The sequence below is a fragment of the Mesoplodon mirus genome (genome assembly GCF_964341445.2).
Source record: "Mesoplodon mirus genome assembly, contig: HAP1_SCAFFOLD_1229, whole genome shotgun sequence".
Classification (NCBI taxonomy): Eukaryota; Metazoa; Chordata; class Mammalia; order Artiodactyla; family Ziphiidae; genus Mesoplodon; species Mesoplodon mirus.
The window spans coordinates 52076-70195 of NW_028294851.1; the positions used below are offsets into that span (position 1 = coordinate 52076).

An 18120-nucleotide genomic window follows, 5' to 3' on the forward strand; every position below is an offset into this window, starting at 1 on the left:
GGGTGGGATAGGGAGGGTGGGAGGGAGGGAGATGCAAGAGGGAAGAGATATAGGAACATATGTATATGTATAACTGATTCACTTTGTTATAAAGCAGAAACTAACACACCACTGTAAAGCAATTATACTCCAATAAAGATGTTTAAAAAAAATCTTGGATATTTTGGTCATATCCAGTTTTACCTATTATGAATAATGGTGTTACACATTTTTGTGAACAAATTTGTGTGACATAAGACTTCATATCTCTTGGATAAGTATGAACTATTAGGTAATTGCTTGGTCATATGTAAATGTATATTTAACTTTAAAGCTTTCATGCTACAAGCCCATTAACAATGTATTCATGTTTCTCTAGGTCCACACCAAAACTTGATATTAACAGTTTTTTAAATTTTAGACATTATAGTGATATGTAGTGGTATCTCATTATAATTATAATTTATACGTCTTTGATGGAGCAATCTCTAAATATATATAAATTATATATACTTAATATATATGTTGTATACAATATATGTAAATATTTTAATTAATTTTTATTGGAGTATAGTTGATTTACAATGTTGTGTTAGTTTCTGCTGTACAGCAAAGTGAGTCTTATACATATACATATATCCACTCTTTTTTAGTTTCTATTCCCATATAGGTCATTACAGAGTACTGAATAGAGTTCCCTGTGCTATACAGTAGGTTCTTATTAGTTATCTATTTTATATGTAATAGTGTGTATACATATAAAAAATATAATTAGGCACTTAAAAATAAAAGGAAGACATGCAAATAGCCAATAGGCATATATTCATAGATACATATACTTTACATTTATATATATAACATATCCATAAATATATTTTTGCCATTTTCTCCCGTTGGATTGTCTTTTTATTTTTGAAGTGTAAAAATTCTTTAATCTGTATATAAGTTCTTTGCCAGATATTGATATTGCAAACATTTTCCAAGTTTGATCTTTCCTGTTGATTTTCTTAATTTTGATTTTTATTCAGCAGAAATTTCCCTTTCCTCTGTGGTTGTCACTGCCTTGTCAGGGTTGGGTCCCGATCCCTAGTCATTGGAGTAGAGGCCGTCAGATCTGTTTCTTAGCTGTGTTTCTGATCTGCGGTGTGAGGTCGGGAGGACTGGAGCACTCCCACTGGGATAGAAGCCATTGAGTATTCCTCCTCTGGAGGTGTTCACCTGTGGGTATGCTCTGTTTTGTCTCCTTTCACCCATTGTGTAGGCTTACAAAGTACACGGCTGTTGGTACTGCTCTCAGTCCCACCTTAACCATGGTTATGCCGGCAACTGGCCCTGGTGACTCAGGCATCATTTTTACTAGGCCACTGGCCCAGATCCACTGAGGTCAGGTCCCAGGACTGCAGTAATTATGTACCTGGACCCACTATGTGAGATATGGAGGCAGCTCAGACTCTGGCCTGGACAAACCCCAGCATGTATGTGCCCACAAAACCCACAGCTGCTAAAGCCAGACCTGTCTCAGCTGCAGGAGCACTTGTCCATTGGGATGTTCCCAGGTGCTGAATTTAGGAAGCCATCAGAGGAAGTGTAATGCCATGATTTGCACAGCCATGAGGAGAGATTTCAGCCCTTCTTCCTTAGTTGCATGTTCCCTGGAACTCAGCTGTGGTTTCAGCCCCATCTCTGCATGTGGGCCACCCACTGGCGTCTGCTCCCAAGGCTGCTGGAGCACATGAGCTTGTCAGGCAGGAGGATGTAGAAGCAGCAATCAGGGCAGGCAGGCTGCCCAGATGAGAGGGTGCTGGGTGGCTATGGGATGCACGAGCCTGTCAGGCAGGAGGGAGTCAAGGTGGCAAGCTGGGCAAATGGGCCTCCCAAGCAGGAGAGTGCTGAGGTGATGATGGCTGGGGGCATGTGAGCCACTCTGGCAGGAGCCCTTCCTAGTGCCTGTGGAGGCAGGGGCCGGTGTGTGAGGAGAGAGGCTGCAATGGTGGCCCCGCCCTTTGTGCATCACTCAGCAGTGGCACTTTGCTTCTATGCTGGTCTGGGCTTACTCCAGGAGCATTCCTTGTTGTGGAGCTCCTCACTCCTATCCCCTTGAGCTGTCTCCTCACAGCCAACATCATTCCCCTTCCTGGATCTGCTCTTCAAACCCCACATTCCAACACTCAGCCCCCGTGTGCACCAGTGGTCACCAGTGGCTGGGGCATGCAGAGCTGTGGCCAGACCATCTGTGTAGGCCTCACTCTCTTCTGCCTGCCACAGACTGGCTGCTGCACTGTTCTCTGAGCCACCAAATTTCTCCTTCTGCCCCAGCTTCTCTCCCCGCTGCTTCCCCAGATGCGGGAACCTCTTCTCACCTTCAGCTCCGCTCCCCTGCCCAGGGTCACAGGTCACGTCCCACTTCATCTGCTCTTCCTTTTCCCTTCTTCTTTCTTTCGTCCTACCTGGTTACGTGGGGATCTTTCTTGTCCTTTCAGGTGCCTGAGGTCCTCTGCTAGTGTTTATCAGGCGCTCTGGGAGAATTGTTCCATTTGTAGATGTATTCTTGATGCATTTGTGGGGAGATATGAACTCCACATCTTCCTACTCTTCCATCTTCTTGACTGACTAATCAGCAGTTTGAGTTTTAAAAGGCCATTTTTTCCCCTTTTTTAACCTTGGTTTCAGGTTCTACCTAATTTAGCTAATTAGGCTCAGTCTCAGGTCATTGTGGTCTGTATTTACATTTCTGATTTGTACCGATTTGCAAGACAAAGACAGTTGCTTTTAATTCCCCAAAGAACTGGCCTGTCACCTAAATAATATTGAAAGATTGATTTGCCCAACTACGTTTTCTTTAATTTGCTTTTCTGTATCAGTGAGAAGATTTCCAACTAGACTGAAATTTCAGAATTCTATAGTCTAGAACTTTATGGTTTAATTTATCATACCTTCAAAACTTGCATAAGGCATTCAACAAAGACCCTCTTTCTGAGTGCACAGATTAGACCCAGAGTAAAGTCTCCATTATTTATTTTTATTATCCCTTAAATATTAGCTGTCAGTTTTTACTTTATATTGTATAGGCTCAGGTAATCCCACTGGTTTCCTTTAGTATGTTTAATTAATATTTCCTTCATATGCCATCTTATAATATCAAGCAGGGGAAGAATTCCCCAGTGAAACATGTCTATCCCACACAATATAATTAGGCAAAAGAGAGGTAATTATCTTATACAATGCCCATTTAAACATACCAATTTTTATAAAGACTCTGGGGTCCCCAGAGAGTGGTTGAGCCAAGGGACTCAGGCACTTCTGTCAATCTTTTAACTTGATTAATTGGTCTAACTTTTGCCCCAAGTAATTGTTGGTCAGGTATCTCAGTGTAATTTTACGTGTATAAAATTTATATGTAATAAAATATACGTATTTTAAACTGGAGTAAATAGGGCAGACTTGTTTGGGTCTGGCCCTTTAATGTTGATGACAAGTAGGAGATCCCTTTGGCCCATCCAATCTTAGGTAGTATTGTATCCAATCTTTGATTTATCTCATTAATGTCTGTTTTATTTATCCCACTTTAAAATAACCATCTAAAGATTTCTTATTCATTTAGAAGTCCCTTTAAAATTTTCACCTTTTTGGGAAAAAGTTTTTAGACTTTCCTTCAGTTTTTTCCCCTGTTACTTAACCTAATTAACAATAATTATTCTAATGTTTTTATTAGCATCTGTAAGACCCATTTAGGGGAAGCAGAGACCACAAATAAGGTTTCCCAAACCAATTTTTTGGGTTTGTTTGAAACTAAAGGAGTTTTTAGATTAACCATTATATGTCTAATTTCCAACATTTCCCCCCCATAGGAGCCAATGAAACAGCTATTTATAATGAGAGCTCTCTAAAAATTTACCAATTTAGAAGTTTCTCCAATTTGAAGGATCCATGATCTGCCCATAAATGAGGTATACCTTAATAGTGACTCAAATCAATAAGACGCAAGAGGCTTCCCCACAAAAGAGTGTAAAGGATGCTGTCTAAATAAGATCCAGAAAGTTTACTCCCAAAAGTAGTTTAAGAAAGTAATGGTCTTTGTTGTACAGGCTGACACAATGAAGGTTAAGATGGCAAAAAGCCCCTGAGAGTTGTACAGTCAGACAAAAGACTGCTCAGAATCCCAGTCTATTTGACTGGCTGCCAAATGTACACCATATAAGTACTTTTGGATGGTAGTGACCAAGTTCTCAAAACACACACACACACACACACACACACACACACACACTGAAGAATATCAGAACACTTACATTTCAAAGACACAGGAAGAGAAATGCAAGTTTCCCCTAGAAAGCCTTTTGTTTTTTTTGAAGTCAGAATTCTGAAAGATGTTTTTATCAAGCCAGCTTTTTCTAACTTAACTGCATATGCAATAAAAGAGTCCTATCTTAGTCATTTTTAGGGCAAGATTTTCTTTAAGTCCCAAGTAAGTAAGTACTTGTAAATGTAAATTTTGTATGGACATAAACCTGGCCAGGATATCCGTTGGAGGCTGGAAATATGTTGTTTCTTTTTCTTTTGTATTGAAAGCTAAGTTCCCCATTCTGAGTTCAATTTGTGAAGATCACTTTTAGTTTGACAAACTCTATTAAAGTAGCCAATTCAAGGAAGACAGGTTAGTCTTCCACCTAATTACCCAGTCCAACTTTTACTCAGTGTCTTTCACCTGAGCAAAGTCTCCCCAGTCTTTCAACTGAGGATAAATCACACAGTGTCTAAACTGAGCGAGATCTTCCCAGTGTCTTTTAAGTGAGGCTAACCCACTTGAGCAAAAGTCTTCCCACTGTTTTTCTACTGAGGATAAGCTCTCAGTGTTTAAACTGAGTAAAAATCTTCCCAGTGTCTTTCACTGAGGATGACCCAGGTACTTCTTCTTGAAACCAAGTTTCAAGGATAACCTACTACTCAAGAGAAGAGTTTAACACCACTGAATAAAACTTAGGATCATCAACCAAAACTGGAGATCCAAGAACCAGGAGATACTCACCCAAATTCATCTGGACACTCTAAGAAAGCGGACAGACCCAAGAAGCCTCTGCTGGTGCCAGGACTCTGGATCCTCATAGAGTTCAGGCAAAGAAGAAAAGTCTGCTCTGGGCCCCTTCATTGGTTGCCAAGACTGCTGACTGAAAAATATGCACAACCCAAAAGGAGAATTATGTTTTATTTGGCAGATTTTCTGAGGACTTAAGCCCAGAACACAGCCTGTCAGATCACTCTGAGGAACTGCTCAGAAGACCTAAGGGAGGAGTCAACAAAAACCAGGTAGTCAGAACATCAAAAGATTACTATTAATTAAAGAAAACTAGACATCTCAAGTTAAGGACTTTAGCACTTTTCTATGTATGAGAAGATGAAAGAATCTGGGCTCCGTGAAATCATTCCTTTGATATGCACCTTAACTATAGAATCAGTACCCTGTTTTTCTCCATCCCGAATCCCCTCAAGGTGCACAGTTGAGGGTTCCTGCTTTGACGTCTGACTTGATGACTGCAACATCCTTTGTCTACTGATATGGCAGGGAACATTTTTCATCCACGGGTAAGAAATTGAGGAGAAAAGTAACATAATTCAAGATATAAAACCATTACAATATTAAAAATTCCCAAATGTCAAACAAACATAAGTACCCTTGACCTGTAAAATGGAAGATGCCGAAGAAGGGAAAAAAAGAAACAATAAAGAAAATGTAGAAAATAAAGCATAAAATAAGATGGCAGAAATCAATAACAGTAGAACAATAATTAAATAAATCAAGGTAAATGTTATCATAAGATTTTTAAATTTCAAAAAAAAAACCCATCAAACAAAACATATTGAAAATAAAGTAATAGAGAAAATTTAGAGAGCAAATATGAATGCAAAGAAGACCTGTTAGGTAGTTAGTCAGACATTAGCAGCAAGGAGGTGACAGTGGTGAGAAAGACAAGAAGAAGAAATTGAGTCACACCCAGCCATCTGGGGACTCTCCCTTGAATCCACCCAGAACGGGAGAAACTATGGTCGGGTGGTGGGCAGCTTATCCTGATAAAGAGAGGCACAGTAACACAAGGGGACTTCTCCAGGCTGTGCATGCCCAGACCAGACAGGCGTATAACCTATAGTAAATCCAAACTCATTATACCATAATTACAATAAATTACATGTGGTTTTGCCCCTCCCCCCACCCAGTAGGCATTTCTTGGGGATTCAAGGATGAGAGCATGCGCAGCAGAAAACTTGTTACATAGCTCAGGACTGTCAATCAAATAATGATCCTTGTCACTCACCCCCACCTCTCTGCAAAATGCTCCTTAAAAGCGCTCGTAAGCCTTTATAGGAATGCTGCTTTCAATTTGCAGAAACAGTACACCCATCCCCCCCCACCCTGAGAGTGTACCTTTGCTTCGATATACTTTGCTTTGCTTTGGGCTTGCTTCACTTCGCTGAAATAGCCTGTTCTCAGAAACAGCCTGCTCTTTCTCTCTCCTTCTCTCTCTCCCTCTCTGAGAGTGTACCTACACTTAAATAAACTTTGCTTTGTGCTTAAGCTTAACATGGTAGTTTGCGATCCTTTGCTTACTATCATGGAACCAAGGTAGCTGGTCCAGGCCTTCCACTGACCTCCTCGGTTGAAGCTATTTTGTTACAAATCATGTCCACATGGTGACAGACCTAAGTCTAAATTTTGATAAAAGGTTGAATTAAGGTGAGAATATCATATGGGAGGAAAAGACTGTAGGAAAAATAGTAGATGTAGGAGATACGTTTGTGAAAGTGCACATTCATGGCAATATAGCCAAATAAACTCACATGCCCACGTTCCCACTAAAACTGTATAAAATTATGAACAACAAGCAGAGAATACACATTATTTTAAAGCCCTCATGGGGCATTAAGACATATTTACCATGTGAATCCTTCAGTGAATCTTGTGTTACTGCTAAGGGATAGAAAGTGGTGTCATAAGGGAATTTTGTGTAAGACTCAAAGCTCCCTTTCTGTATGGTTAAGGCTGGACTTGAAGCTTCAGGGGCCTGGGAGGATGGGGCAGGAAAGGCAAGGCACACTCAGAAAAGAGAATACATACATAACACACTAGGAATATCTGAAGAGGCTGCTCAAGACCTGGCTCAGCCCCAAGGGTTTGACCCCTAGTCCTACTCTTCACCCTACAGCCCTTTAGGGTCAGGACCTTGGCTCACCCTAACCCATTCCTAGCTTCCGGGTATAGAATGAGTGCACATGTCTGAATGTTAATGTTCTCTCAAAATTTACATGTTGAAATCCTACCTCTTAAAGATAGGAGGCGGGGCCATGCAAAAGTGCTTATGAGCTTTCATGAATGGGATTGGTGCCTTATAAAAGAGACTCCAGAGATATCTCTAGCCTCCTCCCATCATATGAGGATACGGAGAGAAGCCTCCAGCTGTGAACCAGGAAGAGAGCTCTCACTACGAGGTGGCCATACTGGTGACTTGATCTTGGGCTTCCCAGCCTCCAGAACTGTGATAATAAATGTCTGTTGTTTTTAATCTACCCAGTCTATGGTATATTGTTATAGCAGCCCTAATGGATTAAGACCACATATTTCAAAATTTATCTGGAGAGTGGGGACTGTCTTATCGTTGCAAACTAAGAAGTTGGGTTGAGACAACATATGAAAGATTTTTTTTAAGTAGAAAATTATGGATTATTGGATTTGAAAGTACTAGATTGGTTAAGGAAAATAAGGACGTGTGTGTGTGCGTGTTTGCAGTGTGTCCCAAAAGTTTTTGTGCAGTTTAAAGATTTACTAACTCCAGAATTATAAACACTACAAACTTACAGAAACATCATTTGAAGGTTTAACTGTTACCAGATGCAAGTCTGTGTGCCTGATGCACAGTGAGGCTAAATACTGAAACATCAGAGTTTGGAGCAGAGAAAGGTTTACACAGTGCCATGCAAGAAGACATGTGGCTCATGCCCAGGAAAAACCCCAAACTCCCTGAAGGCTTTCAGCAAAGCCTTTTTAAAGGCAAGGTGAGGGAGGGGCATGACTAATTGTTGCAAATATCTTGGTGTTGGATCCTTTGTTCTAGCAGCTGGCCAGATGGGTCAGATCCTGGTCAGGTCACGTGTTCCTGTAAACCTCCAACAAAACAATTATTATTCTCTGTTCTGCAACTTTTTATCTCCATGAATGAGCTCTTAAAAGTCAGAGCCTTAGCAATAGGCTATCCTGTATATTTCAGGCTATAGGCAACATTGTTTTCCAAAAAGTTCAGAGCCAGCCTGGGTCACAGGGATGGACAGAGTTAGCTCCGGCAACAAAGCATAAAGATTAAAGTAAAAAAGATCTAATGTGGAGTCAGATTTGTTCTTCCTTATTACATAACTATTTATCATTCTTTCATACTTATGAATTTTGAAAAGTAAATTATTTTAATTTTTGTGTGTAGTTCCCTCTGATAGAAAATGAGGCAAAACATTACACTATTCAAAATTCACAAAACTAAATAAGTGTAAAAGAAATTCAAGTTCTATCCCTGGGTTTACACAAGACACAAACATGATGTGGGAAAGTTGGAGCTGAGGACAAAGGAAATCCTGAGTAAAAATGTCTGTGAAACAGCCAGTCTTCCAGGGTCAGCTTAAGATGTTCAAGAGTTATCAAATTGGTGGGCCTCAAGTAAAGGTCTCTAATGGATGAAGGAACCAGGTTCCAGATGCAATGAACAGAAAATTGGCTAAGGTCTCTGACAGGATGAGAGTAGTTGGAAGGAGGGATCTGGAAGCCCCAGGAGGGTGCAGGTGTCTGTAGGTCTGGATGGGAAGGCGGGGCAGTGATTCAGCCTGTTTCTCTTATTGCCCCTCCCCCACACTCAGGAGCCCTTTGTGACAAGGCCACAGCTCTGTGATGCAGGCCTGGGGTTCTGCCATCAAGTGAACTCCCAGTGCTCTCTTGCCTGAGGGCAGCAATGCAGTTCAGAAGATGGAGAATCTCTTTTCTTTGAAAAACACTGTTGCTATCTGGCTGAGATGCAGCCCAACTTCCTGGGTGATTAATATCATCCTTGGGTTCCTGTGTGGACTGGGGCTCTTCCTAATGTTACTCCCCTGCTTCCAGAGTAATCCATTCTTAGCACCACCTAGGAAACATAGAAACATCAGGAAGGTAAGAAACCTTTGGCTTAATCCCAGCAGAGATTATCTCTTTTTTTCTTATTCTTATTTCCACTTTTCTAAACCACCTAGAGAGACTCCTGAGATGGGAACTCTCAGAAAAGTATAGAACATCATCCTTCTAGGGAAAAGCCAGGCCAGAGAGGGGTTAGAGTGGGCATGAGGATTTCTAGCCTAAGATCTTAGACCAGGAGTTCAGGTATGGTAGAGGGCTCCAGGGCAAGTCCCAAATGCAGTGACTAATAATGGTCAAGGACTGGATTACTAAGAGTTCAATCTCTGCAGGAAGGCTGACCTCTGAGCCCTGGTTCACCAGCCACCTACCCACAGTGGGTGTCACAAGTGAGACCTTCCTCTGTGTTGGGGCTGAGCCCCTGAGAGCCTGAGAGAAGAGGCTGGAGTGGAGGTCTGGCCTTGGGAAGCAGAATCCTATCTGACAAAGCTCACGTGGGCATTTAGGTCTGAGAATGTGTGTGTTTCTTGATCAGAGGAACAGTGACAGAAGAAATCTATGGTGATTAAAACTTAAAAAATCCTTCTTGGGCTTCCCTGGTGGTGCAGTGGTTGAGAGTCCCCCTGCCAATGCAGGGGACGCGGGTTCGTGCCCCGGTCCGGGAAGATTCCACATGCCACGGAGTGGCTGGGCCTGTGAGCCATGGCCGCTGGGCCTGTGCGTCCAGAGCCTGTGCTCCGCAACGGGAGAGGCCACAGCAGTGAGAGGCCCGCGTACTGCAAAACAAAAAAACAAAAAACAAAAAACAAAAAAACCCAAAAAAACCTTCTTTGCACTCTTCAAAGAAGAAAAACTGAAAATATTGTTATCCACTTTAAAAATAAGTAAAAGGGGAAAAAAACCCACAGAGTTTTAGTTAAATGTAGAAAGTCATGTTGTTCATGAACACAGCTTGCCTAGATAGAGGACAGTGAGAGTTGGGTGTTCGCCCCTCATTTTTTCTTATCTCTCAGCATCAAGTAGAGCTGAAGGGGAGGAGCAGGAGTAGGAAGAAAAGTGGATCTTTGAAAGGTAAGCCTTTGCCATTCAGCCCTGCGCGCCCCCGAGAGTTAGCTTCCATCTCTCCTAGTCCTGAGGGCCCAGCTTCACGGTCTCTGAGGATGCCAGTGGCAGAGCTTATTCCTCAGGAAACAGAGCCTGAGCCTAATTAACGTGGAAGCACTTTGCAAAGGACAAACCCTTTTCAAGTGAGACTTACCATCACTGTCAGGGACATGTGGCCTTGGACACTGATACTTGGGCCCCAGAGTCTAATCCTCCAAAGATTTCCCTTAAAGGGCCATTGCACTCAGCCTCCTGAAAGACTCTTAAGGCCTCTGCCTTCACCACCATGACCCAGTCTCCTGATTTCCAGCTTGCAGAGATTGCCTGGAAGAACTGGAGGGGACTCACAACCTGGTTTCACTTCTGCAAAGGTAAAGAATCTTTCCCCTTCTCTCCTGGGTCGTCCTTCCTCCCAGAGCCTATAATGTGACCCCAGCCCTGGGAGGGGGAGCCATGGGAGGGCGTGGCTAAGGCCCTAGAGTGAGGGAGAGCAGGAGCTTTATGAAGTCAGTGTGGGGGCAGAGGAGGGTTCTTGGGCTGCAGGTGCCCACCCCTGCCTGTCCTGTCCAGCCATCCTGGCCCCATCTGCTCTCCTACAGCTGCCTGGGGAGGCTTCCTGGCAAGGACAACTTTCATCAGCTCTCATGTCAAGACCCTCCTGGTGAGGCGTGCAAAGCAGTGCCTGCTGGAGCCTGTGGAAGACACTGCTTGAAGGGTTGGGAACCCCGCATGAACACCTCCTGTAGGGTTTCCTTCCCTGATCCAGACACTCGAGAGTTGCTGGAAGCACATATTATAAGGTTTGGGGTAAAGCACAGGTGGACCCTACCCCTCAAGGTCCTCAAGGCCATAAATGTCTTTAAGTTGAAAAAGCTCCAACCCTCCACCGTTCTGCAGTTTGCCTCTTCCCCTGCAGCCACCTGTGTATCTGGGTCCCACTCAACAGTCCAGTTTGCTGAGTTCCTGGAGAAACCTCCTCAGGCTCATTCAGGAGAGAAGGTGATAACAGAAGAGTCAGTTCCTACCCTGAAGAGGCCTCTCCTTGTCCCCTCAACTGTGTGTAAGGAAATCCAGAGTGCCCTGGGAGCGATTCCATCTGGTGACTACCATGGGCCCTCAAAGGCTTCTCTGACTGGACAGGAGGGCAGGCCACCTTCTCAGTCCCTCACACTCAGCCTTGTGGGCAGAACCTGGAAGAGTGAGACTGTGGAATGGGTCAAGAGTGACAGCCTGGAGCCAGGTCCAAGTTCAGCAATGGTCAGGAATGAGCCAAGAGAGGAGAGTGGTGGTCAGGCCTCAGGAGACCCCTGCCATAGGGTAACAGTGATGGAGGTGAACTTAGGATCCCACTCTTTGAGAGGTGAAGAGGCCAGGGAGGCTGTGGAGGCCAAGGAGTCTCCTGCTCTTCAACCACAGTCTCGTGTTATCTTGGAAACCAAAGTGTTGACAAAATCCCAAACCACAAATATACATATGAGGAGTTTAGAGGTGCCAGGGGCCAGTAAAAGTTTCCTACTACCTAGAATGTCTGTTTTCCAACATCCAGGTGAGCCATGCCTTAACATGGAGGTTGCTAGTGAGTTTAACTACAAAGTAAAGGTACAGTCAGACAACCAGCTTCAGGACTTTCCCAAACACAGGTTCCTTGCTGCAGACAACTTGGCTTCTCAGGTGCCTCAGTGCCATCCCCAGAGGGTCCCCACCAGAGACAGGTTAGCTTCCCAGGAGCCAAGTGGCCTTATGGAAGCCCAAAGGAGCAACCTAGGGCAGCAGGAGCCCAAAACTTCAAAACTTCAAGACTCATGGAAGAGCCAGAGCAAGATGATTGCCCCTACTTACAAAAGAGAGGACTGTAGGAGGCATAAACCAGGAGAGCATGAAGAAAGGTTTAAAGAATTAGGGACCTCTCAAGCTGGAAATATGAGCCGCCCTGCCCAGGTCAGGGGAATAACAGACTCTATTGGGAGCAGATGTCTCCAGCTCATGCCAGAGAAGAAACATAGCCCTCCAGAAAGCCTCTTCAGGAAAAGGATGAGGCTATTTTTAAAGTGGATTTTCCCCAATAAAAAAGTCAATGGTCGAGATGCTCTGCAAAAAAAAAAGCCCATATCAGCCACTGCCCGGAGTCACGGATCAGTCAAAAGCAGATCAATCTTGAAGAGTGAGACTGCTGAGGGTCAGGCACGCATGGCAGCTGTTGGACAGATCCTAGAAGAAAAAAGAGCAATTCACCATGGACTTCATGCCACAAAGTTAAATGAACACAAACTGGAATTCCAAGTCCCAGTATGTGGGTGTTTCTGCTACCATAGGCTTACCTCCTACCCAGAGCAAGGGAGAATGATGGGTTATACAGCCTGCAGTCATAAAGCCACCTCCAAGGGCCAGAGTTGTTCTATGAGGGAAAGGAAAGTCAGACACCAACATAGTTTGAAAAGTGTAAGGTTCGAAGATGAGCAGCTGGGCCTAAGGTGCCTCCCATCCTTGCCCCCCAAGAAGAGTCTGTTTCCAGTTAGTACCTGCCAGTATGGGCCAAGGATTCCAGGTGCCCCAGCCCGCCATCAACACTGTCCAAGGCATTGTCATCTTTGGGGAGGTGTCTTGCCTGGTCGACAGTAAAATCCTTCTTTAGTCTTCCCTTTAGTAGGAAAACATGTCTCCAAGTAAAAATTCAGTCCATGTAGAGAAAATGATTTTCTCATTAGCACATCCAAGGTATTTAATGTTCCCCAATACATGTATATATATATATATATATTTTTTTTTTCTAATAAAAGCATAGTGTAATGGCTGCTGTCTGTGCTGTGCACTTTGTCTTCTAGAAGGGAGGGGCATGGAGGGAGGTGGACAGTAGCATCACAAGCTTGCTCCTTGTCTCGTGTCCCTTCATTGCACCTTATAATACTGTCATTACACAAACCAAAATTACTCTAACAATGAGATGGGGAAAACCTATGAAACCCACATCCAAGCATCTGGTTCAACCAGTCTTTCTCCTTCTTCTATGCTACTTTGAACTTTATGCAACTGTAGTGGATAGGTTTACGCGATAGGGCTGGAGATTCCAATTCAGTCTCCAGGAAGTGTCAGAGCCAAGTGGATGGAAGTTTGGGGGGAATAGAGTATGGGCTCTGAGTTCAGAAACAGGAGAAAGCTTGCCCCTGGATCTCTTGGTAGGGAATATACAACATCTGCTCTTAAGAGTTCCTTCTCTCTCTGATGAAGGCTGGGATTGAGATAGGCCCTATGAACCCCTTTTAGCTTAGCCATAATAAAATGTACAGCATCACCCTCCCCCACCTCTGTTTTTCCTATACTTTAGAGCAGCAGCAAGGATGGCATTTCCAGCTCTGTGTGTGTAGGTGGGGGGAGTATCAGGGAGGCTGCTGAGGGCTGTGTTGAGTCCAGTCCCATATAAATGAATGGCTATGTTCATGGGTCACCTACCTTCCACTCTATGTTAATCCCAGAGAAGGAGTTTTGGATGAATGGAATAGGGGTGTGACTGTGGGTAGTAACTATCTGATGGTCAAACACTGTGAATTTAGGGTGGGATGTAGGTGTAGAAAAATCACTGGATCCAAGGAAGGAGGCAAAGTGGTACCAGATTCCCATAAATGTGCAGTTCTGAAAGAGCAGCCCCCTGACATACAACCACCATCTAAAGGCCTAAAGGGGAGGAAAAGTTAAGGGTCCTGTAGCTCATCATGGCCCCACCCCAGGGTCTCTACCCTATTCCAACTCTAAGATCACAGACCTAGAGAGACCACCTTTAGGTCAAAACAGAAGGTCAAACTTATAGAAGTAAAGCAAATCAGGGAAGGGTAATCTCTTAATACTATATTTAATAAGCTTACACATCATCACCTCTTGACTTTTAGAAAGGATAACTTAACAATAGGTGTAAAAGCCGGGACTAGGGAACTTGAAATGTGACTCCTAGTCTGGTGACCTTCACATAAACACATGGCCCAAGGACTGCTCCAGGGGAGAGGTGGGGACTGGCTTGTGATTGTCTGGTAAGCCTTGCCTGTCTCCCAGTCCTTGATCACCCCAGAGCCTGGCAGGTGAAGAAGCAATCAGACAGGATTTGTGGTGGTGTGGAGGTGACCTGTGCAAAGTGGATGGGGCAGGGTGCAATCCAGGAGTGTTCCACTGATCTGCTTCTAGCACAGCTTTTCTTGTCTCCTGACCCCCATCCATATGGAAAAGCAGGGAGATGAGGAAGAATTTCTCTAGAGTGATTTGGTGCTTTCTGCCATGTGCAGGGCGCATGGTGGACACAGCTCCAGGTGGTGTCTTTCTCATTGTGGAGATTTCTGTTCCAGCTGATGCCCCTGATCCAGATGACAACAGAAATGGACCCCATCCCCCATCCCTGTCAGGCCCCTCAACATGTGGAAATGCTGTGACCTGGGGTGGAGGGGGCAGAGTGAGCACAGGACTGCTCACACCCCTGGTTTCTCCCTGGAGCCAGGCCCTACCTCTGGGCCCCCGATTCCCAAGGCAGCCTCCAGAATGGGCACAGCAGTGAGAGTGGAGCCAGGACTTGTGGGAGGGGTCGGTACCCAGAGGAAAGAGTTGACAGGGCTGGGACCTGAGCCTGGCTGCTGCTGGGTCCTCTCAGGGGCACCCAGAAGTGAGTTCTGGGAATATGGGGAAGCTGGACTTGGACCCCCCTGGCTCCTGCTGGGAGAGTGCCACAGACAGGTGATGCTGATGGAACAGCAAGAAAACAGAAAGAAGCAAGTCCCTTTGCCCTTCTCTTGCTGCTCCGTCTTCCATAAGGTACAGTAAGACAAGAAATTGAGAGACCAAAAGAAAAAAAGAAATGGAGAGACCCAGAGACAATACACAAAGACTTCACAGACACACCTCTCAAGAGAGACTTCTCACGCAAACACCTTTCTCAGAGATCACATACTGAGACCTCACACAGGGACCTCATGTTGCTTCACAGACCCTCAGACAGAAACCTAGCACAGATTTAACAGATTTCCCAGAGATACCTTCCAAAGGGACCTCATACAGAGACTTCACACAGAGATCTCACCCAGAGACAACACACAGAGACTTGGCACAAAGACCTCACAGAGACCTCACATCTATTCTTCAGTATCCATTGACAAGTCTTTCTTAGTGAATATGAAACCACTTAGCAAACTGGCAGCATGATAAATATATTATCAATTGTGCCCCTCTGAGATCCACCAGACACTCACTGTCAGCATTACTCTAATTGGGGAAATGTTTGAGAAGTTTTGTTCTTTTGTAATGTCACTGCCTCTGCACAAAAGAATTATACATTCCAAATGTAGATTTGCAAATTTCATTGTTAGGTGTTCATTAGCTTGAAAATCACAAATTACATTTTTAATTTTTATTTATTTTAGAAGAATGAGGAAAATAATGTTTATTTCTTAGAAATGCATGTAGTACTCTATTTTTTTATTTTTAAAAATTTTTATTGGAGTATAGTTGATTTACAAATTTGTGTTAGTTTCAGGTGTACAGCAAAGTGAGCCAGTTATACATATACATATGTCCACTTTTCTTAAAGATTCTTTTCCCATATAGGCCATTACAGAGTATTGAGTAGAGTTCCCCATGCTATACAGTAGGTTATTATTATCTATTTTATATATAGTAGTGTGTATATGTCAATCCCAATCTCCCAATTTATCCTTCCCCCCTTATCTCCTGGTAACCATAAGTTTTCATTTGTACCCTTTTTTTTTAGGAGAATCACAAATTTTAAGCACAACTAAAACACTGTCAGTCTCCAGTGAGAGAAAATATTTGTCCAGTTTTAGTTATCATCCAGTCAAATAGTATCTGGCACATTTTTTACTTTATTGAGGACAGAACTTAAACTTGAGATGGCTTACTTGTTTCCTTTGGAAACATAAGAAAAACCTGCAACAAAGGTACTCTAGGAATGAAATAAACCAAGAAAGAAGCATCCGGACTCACATTCACTTCCCAGAGGGCTGTGTAACTAGCACATTATTTTGCACATAATAGCTTGCATCAGGTTTGTGGGGTTTGCTTTATTTTTTAACAGGCCAATAATCATGTGAGGATTTTCAAATTTCTGGTTTTAAATTTTACATTCTGGCAAAATTATGCTTCTGAATATTATTTTATTTCTTAAAATGTGGTAATGCCCTAAAATGATATTACACAATCATAACATTCAGCTAACATACTTAAAAAGATGGGCTATTAAGGCTTCATTCTTAAATAATTCTATGAAATGCACATTTTCTAAGACATGCAGTTAGGATCCATTTTATATTCATTATAGGGTTAACACATTGCTTTAAAAATTTTTGAAAGATTATAAAATATATGACTTAGCCTATGCTTGACATTATACATGTTACCTCATAAAATTACTGAGGGAAGGATATTTTAATATCTAAATTGAAGGTAGTCTACATTTAATCTACATTTGGCTTATAACAATGAATAATGAAAGCTTTCATTTATTATATATCTCACACTTTCCAAAGGGTACACTTCTAAAAGACTACTGATTTCTCACTGCTAATAAGCAACCTATTGTCCTTGCCTTGGTAAAATCTATTTTAATGACAGCTGGTTGTCTCCCAGATTATCCATTGGTATTACAGCATCACGGTCTTTTAAGAGGAGCAGGGCTGACACGAGGACTCTTTGGGCTTATTTCTACAAGAAATTTAGTTTTTCTATTCTCCTAATTAAAAAATGTATAAGTATTAATTTTTCACTTTACTCCCTTATGTCGTTGAATCAGAAAACAATGGACTATGGTCATGTATGTCATCTAATACTCTATCAGATCACTTTTTTTTAATAGTGCAGCTTACTCAGGTAACTTTACTGATCAGAACAAAATGGAATCAATTAGGAAAAAGTTCATACAGGAAAATATCCTTTTCAAAGTTGACTATTTTAACACAGTTAAATAAGCGATTATTTTTTAATCCTTTGAGTTAAAATTGTTCAGGGTGGCCAAGAAAGTCTGGAAACATGAAAAATGTCCATAAAAGCACTTTATTACTATAATACGTTGAATGTGTTGCTCCTCATTATTAATTCACAGTTCATTAAGCTGGGCAAAATTACAATGAGCAATGTGCATTAAAGCAAAATTCCCATCAATCATTTTCCATCTGTCATACATTGTGTCAGATGATTTGTGTGTCTAATTTTCATGGAAAAACTTGTACTTTTACTCCAGAATAAGAAATCAAGGGGGATCAATCTATTAAAAAGATATTAATATTCCCAGACTCTGTGGCCTTCAGTATTTTCTTTTTAAGAAGATTCACCTACTGCAAATCTTATAAATATTTTTACCATTTAATATGCCCAGACAAAATGGATACAAAAATTAGATAAAAGAGAAAACAAAAAAAACAGATCCCCTTTGTTTTCAAAACACTTGATGTTTACATCAAAATATTTTGTTGAAAATGAAGTGATTTTTAATCTATAGTTAAAAGACACTATAATGATATTTAGAACATATTACAGATCTGGATTTTTACAAATAGATTTTTATTTAAAACAGGTCTCACACTGATATCAATAAACCAGGCACTCTAGAACAAAATGTGGAGAGATGGCAATTATGCGATGACTTCTTAATACTCCAAGGGAAAAAGATTTTTTCCAAAGTAGTCCATCTACAATATTAACCCTTAAGATCTACTCCCCTTGATAGGTTTCAATATTATTTTCTGTTTTATACACATTTACTTTATAATTACCTCCTACAGGAGGACATTTCTGGAAATGTTCCCAGATATCTACAGCCACACTTTCTGTCATGATCACACCATGGAAAAAGTAGGGAACATCCAGATCCTGATGATCCAGGGGTTTCATAATTACCCCTTTGAGGTCAGTCA

The 18120-nt window shown here is 42.3% G+C and overlaps 1 long non-coding RNA gene across 1 annotated transcript in view; it reads left to right on the plus strand.

Moving 5' to 3' along the window:
• Positions 1 to 10916, plus strand: part of LOC309797921 — a 37632-nt gene extending 26716 nt beyond the window's left edge. Inside the window, exons 5-7 of the long non-coding RNA XR_014292869.1 lie at positions 10132 to 10189; positions 10533 to 10593; positions 10822 to 10916. This is a non-coding gene — a long non-coding RNA (uncharacterized lncRNA). The remainder of the gene's footprint in view (positions 1 to 10131; positions 10190 to 10532; positions 10594 to 10821) is intronic.
• The last annotated feature ends 7204 nt before the right edge of the window (positions 10917 to 18120 follow it).